At 35.8% G+C, this 21,982-nt stretch overlaps 1 long non-coding RNA gene across 1 annotated transcript in view; it reads right to left on the bottom strand.

Annotated features, from left to right (window-relative positions):
• Window positions 1-1,943: 1,943 nt before the first annotated feature.
• LOC134762009 (uncharacterized) overlaps window positions 1,944-21,982 on the bottom strand; it is a 122,342-nt gene continuing 102,303 nt past the window's right edge. Inside the window, exons 2-3 of the long non-coding RNA XR_010141446.1 lie at window positions 7,969-8,047; window positions 1,944-4,014 (exon numbers count right to left, since the gene is read on the bottom strand). This is a non-coding gene — a long non-coding RNA (uncharacterized LOC134762009). The remainder of the gene's footprint in view (window positions 4,015-7,968; window positions 8,048-21,982) is intronic.

Genomic DNA, 21,982 nt, shown 5'->3' with positions numbered 1-21,982 from the left:
CATAGACAGAAGAGAAATGAGTTCAGCTGCTTGCTGCTCTGAGGGCTTTAGTAGGAAGGCAAGCATCCTCAGCAGTTCCTTAAGAAAATTTGGTGGATGGGTAAGCCAGGTTGCCATCTGTTGGCATGCCCTGGTGGAGGCCCATTAACTGTGCCCTAATGGTCATAGACTGGGGGTTATCACACACTTGGGCTTGAGCTGAGGTTTGGGGAGTACCATAGAGAAAGAGAGTCCCTCTAACCATTTTTCCTTGTCTGACTGCATAGCTATGGGCCATGGATATCCTGAACTATAGAATAAACATAGTAGTTTCTTGGCATACCTATTTTACTTCCAGATTTAAGGAGTAAATATGCATTAAAATAAACACGCATATACCTTGGCATTGAGTGTAAATGAACATGAATTTTAATGGGAAACTACAAAGAAATTTCACTCTCGTGATGAGCCTCTTGGAGTTATTATGCTTCACCCCTTCAGTGTCAGGCAATTACTTCATTCCTGCTCTGAGACCTTTTCAAATGAAATACTCACCAACTAACCAACCTATTTATCCCATTTTTTGAAAGCCCCATCCTTAAATAGTGACCTGCTTTGTGGAGTTTGACCTAAAACAATAGACAATGAGTCTACATTGAGCAAAAGAATGTTGAACGGAATACATGCTAGATGTAAGATGGATGCCCTGAGATTATTTTCCAGCTTCAATTCATTGCCAATGACTTCAAGGCCATCACTTCACTTCCTCAGATACTCACTCTCCTCCTCTATTAACTGGAGATGGTGGTATGTGTCTTCCTGGGTCCGGCGAGTATAGGTGAGCATCAACTGAAATAAAGTGGGGACCTTTGCTTGTCAACATTCTTACAAACGGGATTTCCCTGTGATATTAAATCACAAGTCCTCACCGGTTTCCCAAGGCAGGTACATCATCATCAGTAAGGGCATGTGAAAAGACTGCACATCATAAATGGCCCCACCATGTAAAACACAATTTGAATCCTTACTGAGCACCTACTAGTTGAATTAGGGCCAGGTGCCGGAGAACACAAAGTAGGACTAAAAGATGACCCTGATCTGAGGAAGTCAATGTCTAATGGAGAATTAGCCAAACGTCCCCAGTGTGCCACACCTAGAAAGCAATAGCAAGAATACCCAGGTGGGTTGTGTGTTCAGATGGTATAATTAACAAGACAACCATAGCACTCTTTTATGGATGTCTAGAATATGCCAGGCACTATTCTGAGATAACGTATACTTATCTCCTCTAAACCTTGTAACAAATGTATACAATGTGTCTTCATTTTATAAATGAAGAAATTAAAAAATAAATTATCTTTATATTATAATTGAAGAATTGAGGCTTAATGAGATAAAGAAGCTTGCTGTCCACCCCATCCTATAGTGTTTGGACCCATATTTCTTTGACTTCAAAGCCTGTGGCTACGGGGTTTTCCCAGGGAGTGGTGACCGTGTGTGGGAAAGGGTGTTTATGACAGACATCCATTTTCCTTCACCTCTAATCCATTGACACACTAACCATGTCAGATCCCTCATTGTGCCACAGTTTCTTCATTTGCAAAATAAAGAAATTTATTTAGATGATCTTAATTTTAGGATTCTGGATATACTTGTGAAAAAGGAAGCTAGAAAGAGTCAACCTTAAGTCTGCAAAAGCTTCCAGTAGGTTTTAAAATCTGTTCTAAATGAAATGAAGAAGGGTACCATACAACCCTAAATTAGGCATAATTTATCTCTTAGGGGATGATGTCTTTTATTTTGGAAAAATGAAGGTAAGAAGAAAAACTTCACAACTCATCCAGTTCTTTGAAATAAATTGTGAGGCCATATGTATCTCCATATATAAAATATATATTCATGTGTAATATACATATTCATATACAGTAGTATACACAAACATAAGCATATGTATAGTCATACAAACATTTCTCATTATTATCATTGTTGTTATTATTATTAACCTGTTTGAATTTGAGGCTGACTCTTCATCTCCTATACTCAGAGCTTAAACATTCCCAGTTCTTACTACTTTCTTTTCCATCTTTAGAAGTTGCTGCTACTTGTTTCCCAGCTACTTCTTGGTTCCTAACTTTGTTTAAAAGCATTTCTAATTCCTCACATTGAAAAGTGGGTTGCAAATGAGGTTTAATACGAAAATGTTTTGTACCAAGAAAACTAATGCCCGTTTTTCCCCCCTAATGAATGCCAAAGTCATCACAGACTCAAGGCTCATGAATAATGTATATCTTCCAATTAAGCGCAAATGCTGTTCAGTTCTTGCAACTGATATGTAATGCCTGCTCCGGCCTTAGAATGGGCAGAGGCTGGGGGTAGAAGGAGGGGTTGGGGAGGGTTGTGTGTGTGTGCATATGTATGTGTGTGTGTATCTGACAGTTAAGCTCCCACAACCTGTAGCATGCTCATTACCTCCTGGGAGTTAAACTTCCCATGCTTGAGTCTACAGAGACTTGTGAGTCTTTGCAACCATAAATAAAATTTATTTTAAATTTCTAAATCTCCAAACCTGTTCCTTAATAGCCTGGAACTCTTGCTGATCACTCTACCGTCTGTTGCCAAACCATCAAGTCTAATTGGCTAGCAGGTACCCACCTCCCCCACTTTCCAGAATGCTGGATTGTTTCAGAAGGGAAGCCTCTGGAGCCTTCCTCTCCAAGAAAGCTACAGTGGTGACTCTGTGGGTAGCTCATTTGCTTCTTTGGGCTTCTGAATGAGATGCTCTTCTTTACCAAGAAAGCCACACAGACCTTTTGAGGCTGCTAAATTGGGTGTGTTCATCTTCCACTACCAAAACCACAGAGCCAGGAAGACCTGATTTCAAGTCATGACACACCCAGGAAGGGCGGTCATTTCATGTCTCTAAGCCTCAGTTTTCTCATCAGAAATAGAAGATAGTAAACAACAATTGTGGTACCCGGAGTGGGTGCATAGACTAAAAGCAATATTTTCTATACATTATGAAGCCCCACGCAAACGTTAGGAATTACCCTCTTTGCTCTCAGTTTATAGACATCCTCACTTACAGCTTCAACACTGGACATGACAAAGCCCCAGGGCTTGGGCTGCTCTGAGCCTGATTAACGTTGTTCTTAAAAATATTCATCCATCAGGGTTTCCATTTGTAGCATTCAGTTGTGCCAAATAACAGAGCCAGCAGTGGTTTCTTAGAATTATACCATCTAATAATGAATGCTGGAGACAGATTTTTTTTTCAGCCTGAAATCTCTTCTTATAACTCAGGGCTGATGAGTGCTGCCCTACATTTCTCAACGGACCCAATTTAACACCAGACGAAGCAGTGACTCAGACTAACTTAAATATCTCAAGACGAGTTTCACCTTTTCCTCTGAGGCCGTATCAGTTCAATTGCATAAGTGCAAATTTATTGAAAGTGGTTTGGTGCTTAGCTTTTCTCTATTGGCAGTAATGGAGTTTAAATTTATAGCAGGCTGATGAATTTCAGAAAAGAGAACCATTACCTTACAACAACATTAAGGAAAAATATATAACTCCGATTGCTGAACCTCGAATGTGTATTGTTTGAATGAGGGGAGATGGATGAGGTAAGCTGACATTTGCAAATGCAATTCCTTTCCATCCTCATGGTACTAGCCCAGGAGCCTGAAAGTATGGCATATTCCAGAAAGGGCTTGGGATAGCTGTGCATTACAAGTGTATTACAACCAAATAGCAGGAGTAGGCTATAATCTAAAGGAGAGAATTTTTCTTTCTCTTTAGTAATATAATTGGAGGTGTCTTTTGGCAATGTACCAAGGCTGTTAGAGGGCTTAGGTTGTTCCTTTGGTACTTGTCATGTTCCTCTCCCATAGGTTATTTTCCTTTTACTACAAGGCTTTGTCTTCCTGCAGGGTGGAACTCTGGCATTGTAGAGATTAAAATGAAGGATGTACGGTACAAATGTGCAAAGCTTCAGAGGATGGACGGGGCCTGGGCTTCTCCATTATCTTGAGGCTCCTGGTACACAGAAAAAAAGGAGAAGAAATATTAAAATAGTGTTATAAAAATTGTGTTATTTTTAAAACAGTTATACTGAAAAAATTAACTCTTTTAAAAAATGTGGTATCAATGTGCTGTGCATAAGATAATCACAGAATTGCTAAAATAGGGGTTGTGGACAGTATTTTTCCATAGTGAAACATGTAATGGAATTTTCGGGCTGTGTGATTAACTTTACCTTTCCCCCATGTCTGTCAGGCATCTCAGCAATCTTGTGAGTAACCTCCTTCAAAGATAAAGTTGAAGTCTTAATGCCAGGTCCTTTGTGGGTTTGTGTGTCGAATACCCTTTCTGTTTTCCCATTTTCACCCATTCCCCTACAGGCCATAGCCATCTACATAAGATTTGTTTTTAAGTTAAAAAAATGATAAGTATGTGAGGTGATGAATATGTTAATTATCTTAATTTAATCATTCCACAATGTATACATATATCAAAACATCCCACCATACCCCGTAAATGTATACAACTATTACTTGTCAATTAGTAAAATAAAAAAATAAGAATTCAAAAAATGTTTTGTTCTTGGGCTTTTTTTTTCTGGGTCTTATTCTCCTCATTCACAAAGAGCATATGTGTGTGAGGCAAGGTTGGAGCTGGGGGTTCTCGGAGCTGCAGGGGTCCAAGGTGAGATCACCATCCCAAAGGCCAGAGTCCATTCTCTCAGCATTCGAGGAATCATTCTTGCTGCTATAGTGTATCTAGTATACACAAAGTGGAAAGCAGCTCCACTTGGGCCTCCAGAGCCCCACGCTTGGAGTGTTTTCCCTGTGGTCCTCTCTCTGTCCCAGGCCCCTTCTCTGTAGTTTGTGCTGTGGCGGGTGAACCAAACACAACTCAACCTGAAGATGAGAAGAAATGGGAGGACAGCACAGTTCATTTCTCTTCATTCTCCTGAGCTTCCTGAGAAAGGATAGCTAAAGGGATGAAACCCTGAAACTGCCTCTGTCATTTTAGATGCCAGGACCCTTGATGTTTCTCCAGGCACTGAGGGCAGGGGTGGGAAGGACAGGATTTACCAAGGCCTCATGGATGCCCACTCTAACTGCACATGTGGGGTTGTTTCTGTATGACTTACTCTCCTTTCTAGAGCACCAGAGGAAGCCAGGCACCGAAAATGCAGTTAACTTTACAAGAGAAAGCTCTGTTTTCTATTAATAACAACAGAAGGATTTGTGCCAAATGAGACATTCATTTTGTGGGTATACACAAAGCAAATTTGAAAGAAAAGAGGCTACATTTGGTTGGCTAGTTATTTATTTTGAAAAGAACTGGCTATTAACTAAACTCAGCAAAGTGTGAGTGAAATTAAATAGGCAAACAACTTGATGTTTTGCCACAATTTTCTTAGCCAACAAATGGCTTTTGGTGTGGCCCAATCTTAGAACGGTTGATCCTGTCATTCTGGGCTGAAGCAATCGACCATGGTTTCTTGCTATAATAGCACAATAGAAGAGACCCAAACTGATGTGGCCTTTACCAGAAAGAAGTATTTCAAACACAAATTACAGAACAGTGGTTAATACTGGTCTAAAGATGTCAATTGCAATTTTAATATGGAGTCTGTGAGGCTCTATCAATAACCAGGAGTTTGGTTGCTTTAATGTAAAGACAATTGGGCACACATCAAACTAATAAAACTAACAATAACATATTACTGTTTTTCATGGACTAACAATTTTTAAGGTGAGAAAAAAACTAGATTATTTAGTTCAATTATAGTTCAATTTTCTTATTTTATAGATGAAGAAATGGAAGCCTGCAGAAATAACTCTAGTGTCTTTCCTGGTATATAGATTTGAGCTCCATCTCCTCTTTTTAGCGTCCTGAGTTACAGAAATTGATATTGTGGAGCTTCTGAATTAGGAAGCACAGATTACTTTCTCTGGTCCCATTTTAATTTTTCTCAAAACTCATAAAATATGATTAGAGTGCTTTTTAATTTTTTCTGAAAAGCAGGAAATCATAAGATTGATAAATAGTTTAATGCGAACCTGATGGCTTGATTAATTAATCACCAAGCTGAGGAACCACTACAATTCATATGTCAATTCAGACTATTTTCGGGAAATGATTTGAATCAATTGCTAATGAAATTGAGAAATTTAGGAGCCGCTTTCTGACTTCCAAATGACAGGGCTCATATTTAACTCAAGAGATGTGACAGCTAATGACAACATAAAAATGCCATGAATTATTTTCCAGATCATGGGAAAAATTACAGCACCTCTTCATTGAAACAGCTCTTAGCTCATCAGCATGAAAATAAACAGCCTTAATCACATGCTAAGAAATCTATGATGCTGTTTAAAAGCTAGGTTCTTTTTGAAATAAACAAAGGCCATAATCCTCAGGAATAAGTATAATATTTCATAACCTCTTCCTTAACACAGAGTGATAGATGAACCTAGTGTGGCTGATATCACAACTGACATCCTATGGGGAAAAAAAATGAATCGTTGTTCTTCTATCTAATTACTTTAAACCCTTAAAATAAGGAGAGTTTAATTTTTATTTTCTGCTTCAATTCATAAGTGTGAGTTTTCTAGTCCTTTTTATGTTTAAAAGGGCTAGCTTTGTATATCTTTCCATAACTTCTCATTTCCAGCAGGACTTTTTAATTAATGTAAAGTTACATGTAGATATAACAAGACAGTTATTGTGTGTTAATGAAATACCGATGGAAAGTGTACTGATCAATATTTAGTCTAATTAAGGTGAATACAAGGCAATATTACTATGTAATTAACTCAAAACAGCATAAGTAATCCATGCATGTTTAAATTTTTATTAATATATTTGTTAAAAATTTTTAGATCATGCTGTTTTATGGGCTTACTTGAGAGATATAAAATTAAAACGTTTGTCAAGATGCTACTGGAGCAACTATTAAATGTGGCTCTTAATCTTCTTAACAGTCCTTAAGGTTCCCATGTAGTTCTAATTGTCTCACTGAGGATGAAAGATGATTTTGCCACAAACAAGAATCCATATGTAAAACCTTCCTGGAATGGTTTTTGATTATTATATTTTTAGTTCCCCTGTGGCTTTGTCCAGATATGACAGGGCTGATGCGTGCAAGACAATTTGAAATACGTTAATATTTTAGGAACGTCCTTTAAAGAGCTACCTATTCCTGGAGGAAAAAAATATTTTTTGGAGTAAATATCATTGGATTACTCTAACATGTGTCTAATGGGATTTTAACATCACAGCTTCACAAATTCCCTTGAAATTATAACTTGGGGGACAAACTTTGGAGGGATAGCTCTTATCTTAAATATGTACCAGAATCTGTTGTCATGATCTTCAGAGACTCAGATATACAGCATTACAATATAAGAAAACATTTGAATGAGGGTCCTATACTCAAATCCAGAAACAGGCTCTTGTACATGGGCAATAACTCGAGTGGTGCCACAGAATTTGTGCTAAGTTAATATGAAGAATGTGAACTCACAGTTACAAAGCCAAAGCTCTTTTATAAATCTGTTGCTCAGAAAGTTTGCAATGTCTCACACTTCCCTAAATTTCTCAAGCAAATTCAGCCCTTGAACCAGGGAACCATTGCTTGAATCGGCCCATTCCACGTGCAGGTATATGTGTTTAGAGACGCTCTCTCTGCTCTCTAAGGTTCTTGGAACACCCAACACACTGGGAAACCTTTTTATACAAATAAATATAAAGATTGACGTTGGTAGAATGGTGATTTTATTCCAAAGGCTTGTGTTGCTTTCCTCAAGTCTACCATTTTATTGTAGAAGGAATATAGGAGTTACTGGGGCAATTTATTGTTCTTCACCATTCTTGGTATGTATATCTTACTTAAATGTCGGGATGGCATTTCTATATTTTTATCTCTGTGAATGAGGAGGTGAGGGATAATTCATGCCTTGTGATTCCCCATCTCACCCATGAGTGATGATAACAACAGGGTTCAGTCGTCATATGTGATATACGCAGCATATTTCTTCCTCTCTCTCGAAATGGCCTGCAAATACTGAAAATGACAGTTATAGAGGGTAAAAATAAATAAAAATAAAATAAATAAAAGATATGGGATAAAGATGTTCCAATAGAAGTAAACGTTTAAATACTTCTGTGTGCTTGTGTTGCTAATGAAGCCATTGAGACACGCATGATGAGCTAACATGAATGGCTGAAAATGATTACCTTCACCTCTGCTTCTCCATCCTGGCACTATGATAGTTAGAAATATCTTAAGTCCACAATTCCTGTTGTGTTACAAATCTTTTATAGCTAGACAGATTTCAGGTCTAAGCAAGCTGTGAAGGCAAGTCAGGGAAAGATTCACAAAGCCCTTCATTCTGTGGGTTCACGTCTAAACTCAATCAGGTGGATGGATCTACAGTCAGTCCTGGAGCCCTCAGGTAGCAGGCAGCTGTGTGGTGGGGGGCAAGGGGAAGGACTTTACCGCCTCAACCACAAACTGCCCCCGCATACTGTCTCCTCATAGTAATGGAAAAATGAGAATACTAGGATTTGTTCATATCAAAACTGAAATTTTAAAGGTCCTTTGCCAATAAAGAAAAATTCTTTTTTTTTTTTTAGAGACAGGGTCTTGCTATATTGCCCAGGCTGGAATGCAGTGATACAGTCCTAACTCACTGCAGCCTCAAACTCCTGGGCTCAAGCAATCCTTCCACTTCAGCCTCCTCAGTAGCTGGGACTATAGGCATGCACCACCAAGCCCAGCTATTTTTTTTACTTTTTTTAGAGATGAAGTCTCGATATGCTTCCCAGGCCCATCTAGAACTCCTGGCTTCAAGTGATCCTTCTGCCTTGGCCTCCCAAAACGCTGGGATTACAGGGATGAACCACTGCACCTGGCCAAAAAAATTAGTTTTTAATCTCAAGTAAAAGGCAACAAAAGAAACCAGAAAATAAATGAGTACTTTGGTCTGGAGCAAAGAACACAGCTAGACTATTCAGAAGAGTGTCCTAGTAGAGTGACTTTTGATTTTAATGTAACAAAATTATTCGAACTGATTTATTATATTATTTTCAACTTTTTCCTCCAAAAAAATGGTCCTTTATTCCTTTGCAGTCAACTCCACCCTCCCCATCCCATTCCAGCCATGAGCAACCACTGAGTTGCTTGCTGCCAATACAGTTTCGCCTTTTCTGAAATCTTATTTCAATGGAATCATACAGTATGTAATCTTTTGTATTAAGCTTCTTTTACTTAGCACAATGCTTTCAAAATTCATTGTGTCATCGATTACTTCAAAAGTTTGGACTTTCATATTGCTGAGTAGTATCGCTTGAATTGATATGCACGATATGTTTATAAATTAACCAATTGATATATCTCTGTTTTTTCCAGTTTTTAGCTATTATAATACATGGGATGTGAACATTTGGGCACAAATCTTTTGACAGATATGTTTTCATTTCCCTTGAATACTCAGAAGCGGGAAAGCTGGGTGGATGGTAAAAGTATGCTTCACTTTATTAGAAACTGTCATGCATTTCTTAAAGTGGTTGCATAACTTGTTGTTCATACCAGCAATTGTGTGAGAGGTCTGGCAACTTCACATCCTTGTCAACACTTAGATTCTTGGCCTTCTTCTTTTAGCTGTTCTACCGTATATGCAACAGTATTTTACTCTGGTTTTAATTTGCATTTCTATTTTGTAGAAATGTTTGGCATATTTTCACGTTCTTCTCTAGCCATAAACACTCTTTGGTGAAGTATCTGTTCAAATCATTTGCCCTTTTTAAAAAAGCATTTTTACTTAAAATTTTATTTTAAGAGTCCTGTATTCTGAATACAAGTCCTTTATGTGCTATGTTTCACAAATTCTTTCCCAGGATATGATTTGCTTTTCATTTTCAAAACACTCTATTTCTTAAGTTTTATGAAATCTACTTCATCATTTTTTTCTTTGTATGATTCATGCTGTTTTATGTGCTATAAAGAAAGCTTGGGCCAGGCGCGGTGGCTCACGCCTGTAATCCCAGAACTTTGGGAGGCTGAGGCGGGTGGATCACGAGGTCAGCAGATCAAGACCATCCTGGCTAACATGGTGAAACCCCGTCTCTTCTAAAAAAAATACAAAAAAAAAAAAAATTAGCCAGGCGTGGTGCAGGCTCCTGTAGTCCCAGCTGCTCGGGAGGCTGCCACTGCACTCCAGCCTGGGTGACAGAGCGAGACTCCGTCTCAAAAAAAAAAAAAAAGAAAGCTTGGGCAGGGTGCAGTGGCTCACGCCTGTAATCCCAGCACTTTGGGAGGCCAAGGTGGGAGGATCACGAGGTCAGGAGATTGAGACCATCCTGGCTAACATGGTGAAACCCCGTCTCTACTAAAAATACAAAAAAAGTAGCCGGGCGTCGTGGTGGCCGCCTGTAGTCCCAGCTACTCTGGGGGCTGAGGCAGGAGAATGGGGTGAACCCGGGAAGCAGAGCTTGCAGTGAGCCGAGATCGCGCCACTGCACTCCAGCTTTGGCAACAGAGCGAGACTCCAGAGACTCTGTCTCAAAAAAAAAAAAAAGAAAGAAAGAAAGAAACTTTGGTAACACACAAAAATATCAAGGTCACAAAAATTATCTCCATTAAATTTTTCTAGAAGTTTTACTGTTTCAGCTTGTAATTTTGTTTCTATTATCTGTGATGATTTGTTTATCATATATAGTGTGAGATAAGGATTGAGGTTCATTTTTTTCCATATAGATGTACAGTTGTTTTAGCACCGTTTGTTGAAAAGAATTTTCTTTTCCTTACTGACTTACCTTGTCACACTTGGAAAATCAGTTAGCCATGTGGATGTGAGACTATATATGGACTTTCTATTCTACCACATTAAACTATATGTCTATCACACTGTTTTAATTACTGTAGCTTAAAAGTAAGTCTTGCCAACAGGTTATGTATTCCAATAACCGTCATTTCCAAAATAGTCTTGACCATTCTGGCCTTCACTTTTCTATAAAATTTAGAATCAATTAGTCAATATGTTTTAAAAAATCATGCTGGTATTTTGATTGAGATTGAGATTTCATTGCATCTATAAATTAATTTTGGAAAATTTGGCATTACAATGCCATTCAGTCTCCAGATGTAATTCTCTTATAATATTTTGTAGGTTTCAATGTACAGCTCTTGTACAAATGGTCTTATACTTATTGACAAATAATTCATATTTATGATATTGCAACTGGTATATTTATTTATTTATTTATTTATTTTTGAGACAGAGTCTCACTCTTGCCCAGACTGGAGTGCAGTGGCATGATCTCGGCTCACTGCAACCTCCGCCTCCTGGGTTCAAGAGATTCTAGTGCCTCAGCCTCCTGAGTAGCTGGGATTACAGGCATGCACCACCACACATGGCTAATTTTTGTAATATTTGTAGAGACAGGGTTTCACCGTGTTGGCCAGGCTGGTCTCCAACTCCTGGCCTCAAGCAATCTGCCTGCTTCAGCCTCCCAAAGTGCTGGGAAGTGTGAGCCACCACACCTGGCCAGTGCAATTGATTTTGTATATTGAGATCATATTCTCCCATCTTACTGAAATCAATTATTAGTTCATGTTAGCTTTTTGCAGATTTCTTGGATTTTCTACTTAGATGATTATGTTGTCTGCAAGTAAATCCAGCTTATTACTTTTCAATCTGCTCACTGCTACTTCTTCTTCTCACTTTATCACATTAGTTAAGATGTCTCATACAATGTTAAAAATGGCAAAAGCAAACATCCATGCATTCAGTCTTTCACCATTATGGATGAAGTTAGCTATAGGTTTTTCATCATGTTGAGGAATTTTCCTTCCTAAATTTGAGAGACACTTAAAGACAGAAATAAATGGAAAGGTATACTGTACTTATGGATCTGAAGATTCATTATCATTTGGATGTCAGTGCTCCCCAAATTTAACTATAGATTCAATGTAATTCCAATCAAATTTCCAGATGTCTTTTTAGTAGAAATGGAAAGGATGTTTCTCAAATTCTTATAGAAATGCAAAGTACCTAGAATTGCTAAAACAACTTTGAAAAATAACAAAGTTGAAAAAATTATACTACTTGACTTCAAGATTTATTATAAAACTACAGAAATCAAAAAAGTTTGACATTAGAGTTAAGATTGATGATTAATGAAACAGAATAAAGAAACAAGGAATGGACTCCTACATACATAATTAGCTGACTTTCAAAAGAGAAGAAAAATCTACTTTGTGGGGCATAAACAGTCACTTCAACAAATGGTGCTAAAAAACAACTTCAACAAATGGTGCTAGAAAAAAGTTAATAACAATATATTATAAATGAGTTTTGATTCATAGCTTTCAAAAATTAACTCAAAGTGAATTATAGTCCTAAATATAACACCAAAACTACAAAATTTCTCAATAAAATTGTAGGAGAAAGGCTTTCTTTGATACAACACTAAGGGGAGAAACCATTTAGAAATTGCTAAATTGGACTCCATCACAATTAAGAACTCCTGCTGTCTGAATAATTTTCTTAAAGTTAAAAAAAAACTAAAAATAAATAACGCTGTTAAGACAATGAAGAAACAAGCCACACATTGGGAGAATATATTTGCAAATAACATATCTAATAAATGACTTGTATCTGGAATATATCAAGATAACAAATATTTCATAAGAAAAAAACCCAATTTTAAATATGCACAAACTATTATGAGGACAGAACAGAAGTCCCAACATGTAGGTAACAAAAGTTTTGAAAGAGAAAATAGAGAGGATGAAGAAAAAGTGATATTCCAAAAAAAAGAAAGACTGATAATTCTAAGTACTAAAGAAAGCCACGCATCCTTAAATGGCAAGAAATGACAGAGTAGGACTAAAATACACACAACATTAACACCATCAATGCTATAGTGACATATTATAGATACACATCAGGATATCAACCATAAAGAGAAAATTGTAACACATACCAAGAGGGAAAAAGGCAATCTACTCTAGCAATTACCATCAATTCTCTGCCATACTTGGTAGCCTTAAATGCAATAATTAGAAAACAAGAATTGATGCCTCCCTAGAAGAAATCCTAAACCAATGGGTGAAAAAGAGTTGGAGTGTAAACACTTCAGCTTCCTTATGTTTGGAGTGGGATAATTCTGAGGCAAAGATTCTACACTGTTTTCTAGACTTGTTCAGGAGAATAAGTCCCATTTTCCCCATTGGTAACCAGCTCGATCATTCACACCTTCTTGGGCCTCCTCCCCTTCCTTTCCTGTCTTGATTTCTTATTAGGGTTTCCTGGGATCACCTCCCAAATAAACTATTTTCTTTGCCTCAGAAACTGCTTCAAGAACTCAGATAGCACTAGATTCGTCATCATCAATATTGGATACAAGAAGGTAATAGACTCCAAAAATGGAGAGTGTGGGAGTGAGCTGAGGGTTGAAAAATAACCTACTGGGTACAATGCTTACCATTTGGGTAATGGGTACACTATAAGCCCAGTCCCTACCAGTACACAATATACTCATGTAACAAACATGCATATATATCCCCTGAATCTAAAATAAAATGAAATAATATCTTGAAAGTGATGAAGACAATACTTTGATTCTAGAATTCTATCCCCACAAATATTGTCCTTTAAAGGTGATTTTGGACTCAGAATTTCTATAAATTATAGACCGTGTCTGAAAATAACTACTAATCGGAGGATGAACTACATTTGGGAAAGAAAATGAGTCCAGAAAGAAGCAGGAGTATGTGCGAAGAAATAGCAAAGAATTGAGAACTACTTGTTGTTAGACCTAAATAAGTATTTATTATGAAAAGAAAAAAAACAACAATAATATGAACTAAATTTTCAGGCAGTTGCTCCAGGGGCATTAGCGGAGGCTAAGGGCAAAGCTGAGAAAAAGGAAAATGTGCTGTGATTTTACATTGCTCTGGAGGAAATATAGTTTCTAATTAACAGATTCTAGACTTTAAAAGAAATAAAAACTAGAACTAATTACATAATTACCTCACATAGTCATTGCTTAGTTAATGATGTTTTGCCATAAGAGCTCTTGAAAAAACATACCATTTTCTGGACACAACTACTTTTCATTTTTGGCATAATGACTTTTTCACCTAAAAGCACACTAAGTTAATGTACTCTAAGATGTGGTATTTCAACATTACAGTTTCAAGCAAGAGTACACTCGCCAATTTTCTAGACACACTTTCTAGTCAGTGAATACCATATGGAACAATTTTAAATGCAGGTTATAGTTCCATGAACGAAAATATTTTATTTGTGAAAATGTGCCAAGTGAGAAGGATTAAGAGGAGCTGCTTCTTCAACTCTTCAGCCTGTAGTGTCTACTCTTTTACTATGTGTTTTCTTTTTTTTATTTTATTTTATTATTATTATACTTTAGGTTTTATGGTACATGTGTTTTCAAAGTGCTTTTGGAATTAGCACTAATTCCCTTAAATATATATTTTTCTGTTCTTTGATTTTATTTGTAAGAGTTTAACCAACAAACACATGAGAAAATGCTCAACATCACTAATAATCAGAGAAATCCAAATTAAAACCACAATGAAATATCATCTTACACCAGTCAGAATGGCTATTATTAGAAAGTCAAAAAACAACAGATGTTTGGTGAGCATGTGGAGAAAGGGAAGCGCTTAGACACTGTTGGTGTGAAGGTCAATTAGTTCAACCTCTATGGAAAACATTATGAAAATTTCTCAAAGAACTAAAAATAGAACTACCATTCAACCCAGCAATCTCACTACTGAGTATCCACCCAAATAAATATATATCATTATATTAAAAAGACACCTGCACCCATATGTTCATTGCAGCACTACTCAGAATAGCAAAGTCATGAGACCAGCCTAAGTATCCATCAACAATTGACTAGATAAAGAAAGTGTGTTACATATACACCATGGAATACTATGTACTTATAAAAAAGAGTGAAATCATGTCCTTTGAAGCAACATGGATGGAGCTGGAGGCCATTATCCTAAGTGAACTCACTCAGAAACAAAAACCCAAGTACCACATGTTCTCACTTATAAGTGAGAGCTAAACAATGGGTACACATGGACATAAAGATGGAAATAATGGACACTAGAGACTCCAAAAATTGAGAGGGTGGAAGCGAGCTGAGGGTTGAAAAATAACCTATTGGGTACAATGCTTACCATTTGGGTAATGGGTACACTACAAGCCCAGTCCCCACCAGTACACAATATACTCATGTAACAAACATGCATATATATCCCCTGAATCTAAGATAAAATAAATAAAATAAAATAAAGTAAAAAGAGCTTGAGTGCAAGCTACATAGTGTTAAATAAGAAAGAGGGGCAAAATAATGAATGCACTTTCTCAAGAGTCTCCCCCTTGCATCTCTCCTCCACCAACTCCACTTTTCAAGTTTCTCTTCATCTTTTGGTGAATACAGAAAACCTGTATTACGTATTTTTTTGTTTTCAAATTGCTGCTTATATCTTACACAATTTAATTGTTCAATTTATATTTCTATTTGTGCAAAGTGTGCACGTCTCTAAGTTTGAAGTGAGCACATCTAACTTTTTCCATATAGACACTGCTTTTCCCATTTTAGCTGTGATAAGGAAGAAGCTTGGAAGTCATCACTCCTGTCATTACAATAAAAAGCTGGGCAAACTGAAAATAAACAACTGTTCTTGAACCCTTCAGATACCTGAGGTCACAGGGTATACTGCTACTCCAAAATCTGATACAAGTGACCCAGAGAGATGCAGCACTAGAGATTTACTTACCTGAAGTAGAAGCCAGTGGAAGCCAAAGGTTGTAGAACCACTACTTTTTCTAGTAATTTCAACAAATTGCTGTAGGCTGAGTGCTAACTAGCTTGATTGTGAGAGATTCCTGGGGGCTGCAATCAAAGGAGAACCCCCACACTTTCTCCAGTTTTCCATCTAGGAATCCTAACAGATTTTCACAGTGAGGATCCAAAAAAAAAAACAAACAAACAAAAAAAAACTCCTGTGTCTCTGACAAGGGGAAGGGAAAAGCAGAAGGTGTAACCCTCCCATTTCCTTCCCTGTAACAAAGGCTTATTCTCCAAGGAGAAATATTTTGCCACAGAATAGCAGTTAAAACTTACTGAAACTAGGGCAATGGATTTCCTTCCCACTGAAGTCTTTTCTAGTCTTATGTTTTACCTAAGGTAACACACAAAAAGGAGAACAACAACAAAAAGAAAAAAAGTTATCAGAGGACAGAGCTTCACATATTTATTTATTTTTTTTCAATATATTATTGGGAACTTGGTAGCCAGGGAAGGTGGGAGAGCTATATTCCTGGGGGAAAGGAGGAAAACATTTGTGAAGGCTGCACTCTGAGACAGAACTCCACTGAAAGACGGAGACTTCCCTTCCTCCCCTACCAACTCACCACACCAACAAACCAAAATATAACAGGATTATAGCTGAAAATCTCCTGAAAATCCCCTCAGGAGAAGTGTTAACAGAAGCCTCAAAGCCAAGAGAGGAAACAAAAAAGAAATGGCACTACAAAAAAGAAATGGTCCCTAAAGCTACAACAAACATGAAACACAGCCCAGCTTAGAACCAGATTAATATAAATCCCCCCCAAAAAAACCTACTTACCTGAGTAGCCATTACTGATACAACATGTTGACTTTTAACCAAAAATTATAAGTCATAGCCTAAGTCAAGAAAAGCCAGTCTGGTTTTTCAAGATAAGCCAGAAGCAATCATCAGAGTCACATTCAGATATGACACAGAAGTAGAAATTCACAGATAAGAAATTTGATGTGGCTATATGTTAAGGGTTCTAGTGAAAAAATCAACAACATGTAAGATCAAATGGGTAATTTCAGAAGACAGGTTAAACTATAAAAGAGAAAAAAAATAAAAATCAAAAGCACAGTGTTAGAAATAGAATTCCTTCAATGGACTCCATAAGAACACTAAACACAGCCAAAGAAGAAATTAGTGAAATTGAAGATTGGTCAATAACAACTTCTCAAACTAAAATACAAACAGAAAAAAATAAACAGAACATAATATTCAAGAACTGTGGGGAGATATGCATAACTGAAACAGCAGAAAGAGAAGACAGAGTGGGGCAGAAGAAGAAATGTTTTAATTAATAATGGCTGAGATGTTACTGAAATTGATTACAGATACTCAACCACAGTGTCCAGAGGCTCAGAGGATACCAAGCAAGAAAACACAACCATAGAAAACCAAAGATAATGAGAAAATCTGGACACAAATCAGAGGTGGGAGAAAAGCCTTCCCTATATAGGAACAAGGATAAGAACAAAGCAGACTTCTCATCAGAATCCATGGAAGCAAGAAGAGAGTGCAGTGGAATATTTAAAGTGTTAAAAGAAAAAAACAGTCAACATAGACTTCTACATTCAGCAAAATTATTCTTCAAAAGTAAAGGAGATAAAGACTTTCTCAGACAAACAAAAACAGGAAATTTATTGCCAGAAGAATAGCACTACAAAAAGATATTGAAACAAGTTCTTCGGACAGATGGAAAATTACACAGGCCAGAAATTTGCAACTACATAAAGAAAGAATGTCAGAAAAGAAATAAATGAAAGTAAAAATAGAATATTGTATTTTATTACTCCTAATTCATCTAAAAGAAAACTGTGTTATCACAGCTATAATAGTAAAAATACATTAGGTTGTTATAGCATATGAATAAGTGAAATATATTAGTAAAATTTTATAAAAGATGTTGGAGAAATTGGGAATACTCTGTTATATGGTCTCTATACTATATTTGAAGTAGTATAGTGTTATTTGAAAGTGAGCTTAGATTATTTTGTGTATATGAATATACATTTCTATATATATAATAGTATACTTATATATAATAGTGTATTTTATTTTAATATATATTTATATGTAAAAATAATATATATAATTATACACACATATAAAATAAGCCCTAAAGCAGTGGCTAAGAGTATTTTTAAAGTAAGTATAAATGATGCAGTAAGAGAGGAGATAAAAGAGAATTATAAAATGCTCACTTAAAGCCAGAGAAGATAGAGAAACAGGGGATAAAAAGAAACAAAGGACAAACATAATACTTAGGAAACAGTTACAAAGATGGTAAATTTTAATACAACTGTATAAATAATCACTTTAAATGTAAATGGTCTAAATACCACAGTTAAAGATCAGAGATGTCTTACTGGAGAAAGAAGCATAATTATACACTGTCTAGAAGAAACCTGCTTTAAATACAAAGATTTTAGCTACAAGTGAAGAGATGGCAAACGATCAAAAGAAAGCTAGAGTATCTATATTAATTGCAGACAAATCATACTTCAAAACAGGAAAATATTTCAAAAAGAAACAGGGACATTACATAGATAGTTAGGTCAGTTCTCCAAGAAATCCTAACACTTATAATCCTATGTGTACCTGACAACAGAGCTTCAAAATACATGGGACAACAACCAATGGAAAGAATGGAGAAATGGACAAATCTCCTATTATATTTGGAGATGTCAATACATCTCTATCAGTAATTGACAGATCAAGCAGGCTGAAATCAGTAAAGATATGTGACATGAACAGCATTATCAGTTTGATCAAGTTGGCATTGTATAGAATACCCCATCAAAGGACAGCGGAATGCATATTCTTCTCAAGGACACATGGAATATCCATGAAGATAGATAATATACTGGGCCATAAAGTATGCCATATGTTTTAAAAAATAATGTAAATCATATAAAATATGCTTTCAGACTGCAGCAAAATTAAACTAGAAATCAATAACAAAAAGATAGCTGGTAAATGCCCAAATATTTTGTGGTTAAGCAACATTCTTCTAAATAATGTATCAAAAAGAAATATCAAAGAAATTTTAAAATACTTTAAGTAAAAATACAACTTATCAAAATGTATGGGAAGTAGCAAAAGCAGTGGTTAGAGGGAAAGTTATAGCTTTAAATACACTTATTAAAAAAGAGAAAGATTTAGAGTCACTCAACTAAGAAAACTATAGGAAGAAGAACAAATTAAACAAGCAGAAGAAAGGAAATTATTTTTAAAAATGGGAGCAGAAATCAACAAAAGTTAAACCAGAAAAACAACAGAGAAAATAAAACCAAAAAGTGCTTATTTGAAAAGATCAATAAAAATTGGTAAGTCTCTAGACAGGCTAAACCTGAAAAACAGAAAGAATATTCAAATTACCAATGTCAGGAGTGAGAAAGGGGTCATTACTGCTGCTCCCAATGACATTAAAAGGTTAACAAGGAAATACTGTGAACAACCCTATGCCCACTAATTTTATATAGATGAAATGGACCAGTGTCTCAAATGACATAAACTATCATGAAACAGATCATCTGACTAGTACCATAACTAGTAACAAAATTAAGTTCATAGTTTACAACCTTCCAAAAATAAATCACTAGGTCCAGGTAGTTTTACTGGTGAATTCTACCAAATATTTGAGAAATAAATTATACAATTTCTCCACAACCTCTTTAAGAAAATAAAAGAAGAAAGAACACTTCCCAACTCATTTTATCAAGCCAGTACAACCCTAATATAAAAATCAGATAAAGACATAATAAGAAGGAAAACTATAAGTGAAAGTATCTCATAAATGAGACAAAAAGATTTTTTACCTAAATGCTCGTCAATTAACTTGAGACATACATAAAAAGAATAATACACCACTACCAAGTGGAATTCAGTTCAGGAAGTCAAGGCTGGTTCAACATCACCAATCAATGTAATTCACTATGCTAACAGACTGAATAAGAAAAATAACATTTTCATATCAATAGATGGAGAAATACATGAAATTTAACAAATTTAACATTAATTTATTATTTACCAAAAAAAACTAGAATAAAGAGAACTTCCTTAACCTAGTGTAAGATATATATGTATATAAACCTTGTAGCTAAAGAAACTGAATGCTTTCTCCATAGTTTTGGAAACATAGGAAGGATATCCTTTCTCTCTACATTTTTTCCAACATTACAATGGAAATCCTAGAGAGTAAAATAAGGCAAGAGTAGAAAAGTCATACATATTAGAAATGAAGAAATTCACAGATGACATGATGTCTATGTAGAAAACCCTAAAGATTCTACAGAAAAAAAAAATGCAAACAACAATGAAAAAACCTCTTGGAACCAATTAATGAGTAAAGCAAGGTCACAGGATACAAGTTCAACATAGAAAAACAAGGTGCTTTCCTTTGTATCCATAAATGAACAATTGAAATTTAAAATTTTACAAATAACATTTACAATATCACAAAAAATGAAATACTTAGCTATTAATCAACAAAATATGTTCAGGATCCATATGCAGAACACTACAAGCACTGATAAAAGACATTTTTAAGAGATCTAAATAAATGGAAAGATATTCTATGTTCATGCATTGGAAGAATCATAATTGTTAAAATGTCTGTTCTTCCCAGCTTGATCTATAGAATCAACTCAACCCCAATCAAAATCCCAGCTAGCTTTTTTTGTTAACTGATTCTAAAATTCATACAAAAAGCAAAAACCTAACCAGCCACACAATATGGAAAATGCAGCAGAAAAAAGTTGGAGGGTTCACATTACTCAATTTCAAAACATACTATGCCTTGCACTTCCATTAGAGACAACATGGTGTTGGTAAAATAGACACTCAGACCAACGGAAAAGGATTAATAAATAAATAAATAAAGATACCACGTAAATATAGTCAACTTATTTTCGACAAAGGTGCAAAAACAATTTGATGGAGAAAGGATAGTCTTTTCAACAAATGGTGCTGGAACAATTGGGCATCCATATGCTATAAGTGTGTGTGTGTGTGTATATGTGTGTGTGTATACACAGACCTCACAACTTACACAAAAATTAACTCCAAATGAATACAGAACTAAACATAAAATGCAAAACTTAAACTTCTAGAAGAAAATATAATGCTGGTTTAGTGATGACTTGCTAGATACAAAACTGAAAGCATGATCCATGAAAGAAAAAATAGATAAGTTGTGTGTTACTGAAATGAAAAATTCTACTCTGAAATACACTGTTACTAGGATTAAAAGAAAAGCCACAAACTGAAAGGAAATATTTGCAAATCAAGTATCTGACAAAGGATTTTTATCCAGAATATACAAAGAAACCTTAAAACTCAGCAAGAAGAAAACAGCCTAACTGAAAAATGAGCAAAATATCTATCAAACACATCACAAGCTGGGATGTACACGTGGAAAATAAGCACATGAAATAATTCTCAACATCATAGGTTATTAGAAAAATGCAGATTAAAACCACAATGCAATATTGCTACACACCTACTGGGATAGCTAAAACAACAACAAACTCACAATATCAAATGTGGTGAGGATGTAGAGCAACAGGAACCCTCATTCATGGCTGGTAGGAACACAAAATAGTACACCTACTCTGGAGGACAACTTGGTAGTTTTTCGGTTTTTATTGTTTAGACGAGGTATTTTTCAATTGTGGTAAAATCTACATAACATAAAACTTATCGTTTTTACTGTGTTTAAGTGTGCGCTTTAGTGGCATTAAGAGCATCCACATTATTGTGCAACCGTCACCACCATCCATCTCCAGAACTTTTTCATCTTTTCAAAATAGTATTCTGTACCCATTAAGCAGTAACAGGCCATTCCTTTCTTCCTCCAGCCACTGGCAACTACCATTCTATTTTCTGTTTCTATTAATTGCACTCCTCTAGGTACCTCATCTAAGTGGAATCATTGGAATCATACAGTATTTGTTCTTTTGTGACTGGTTCATTTTACTTAGCATAATATCTTCAGATTTCATCCATGTTGTAGAATGTGTAAGAATGTCCTTCCTTTTTAAGACTAGATAATATTCCATTGAATGGATATATTAATACCACATTTTTTTCTTCATCTGCTGATGGACA

Source organism: Pongo abelii, chromosome 8 (assembly GCF_028885655.2).
Source record: "Pongo abelii isolate AG06213 chromosome 8, NHGRI_mPonAbe1-v2.0_pri, whole genome shotgun sequence".
Taxonomy (NCBI): Eukaryota; Metazoa; Chordata; class Mammalia; order Primates; family Hominidae; genus Pongo; species Pongo abelii.
This window is presented reverse-complemented; position numbering and strand designations above follow the sequence as displayed.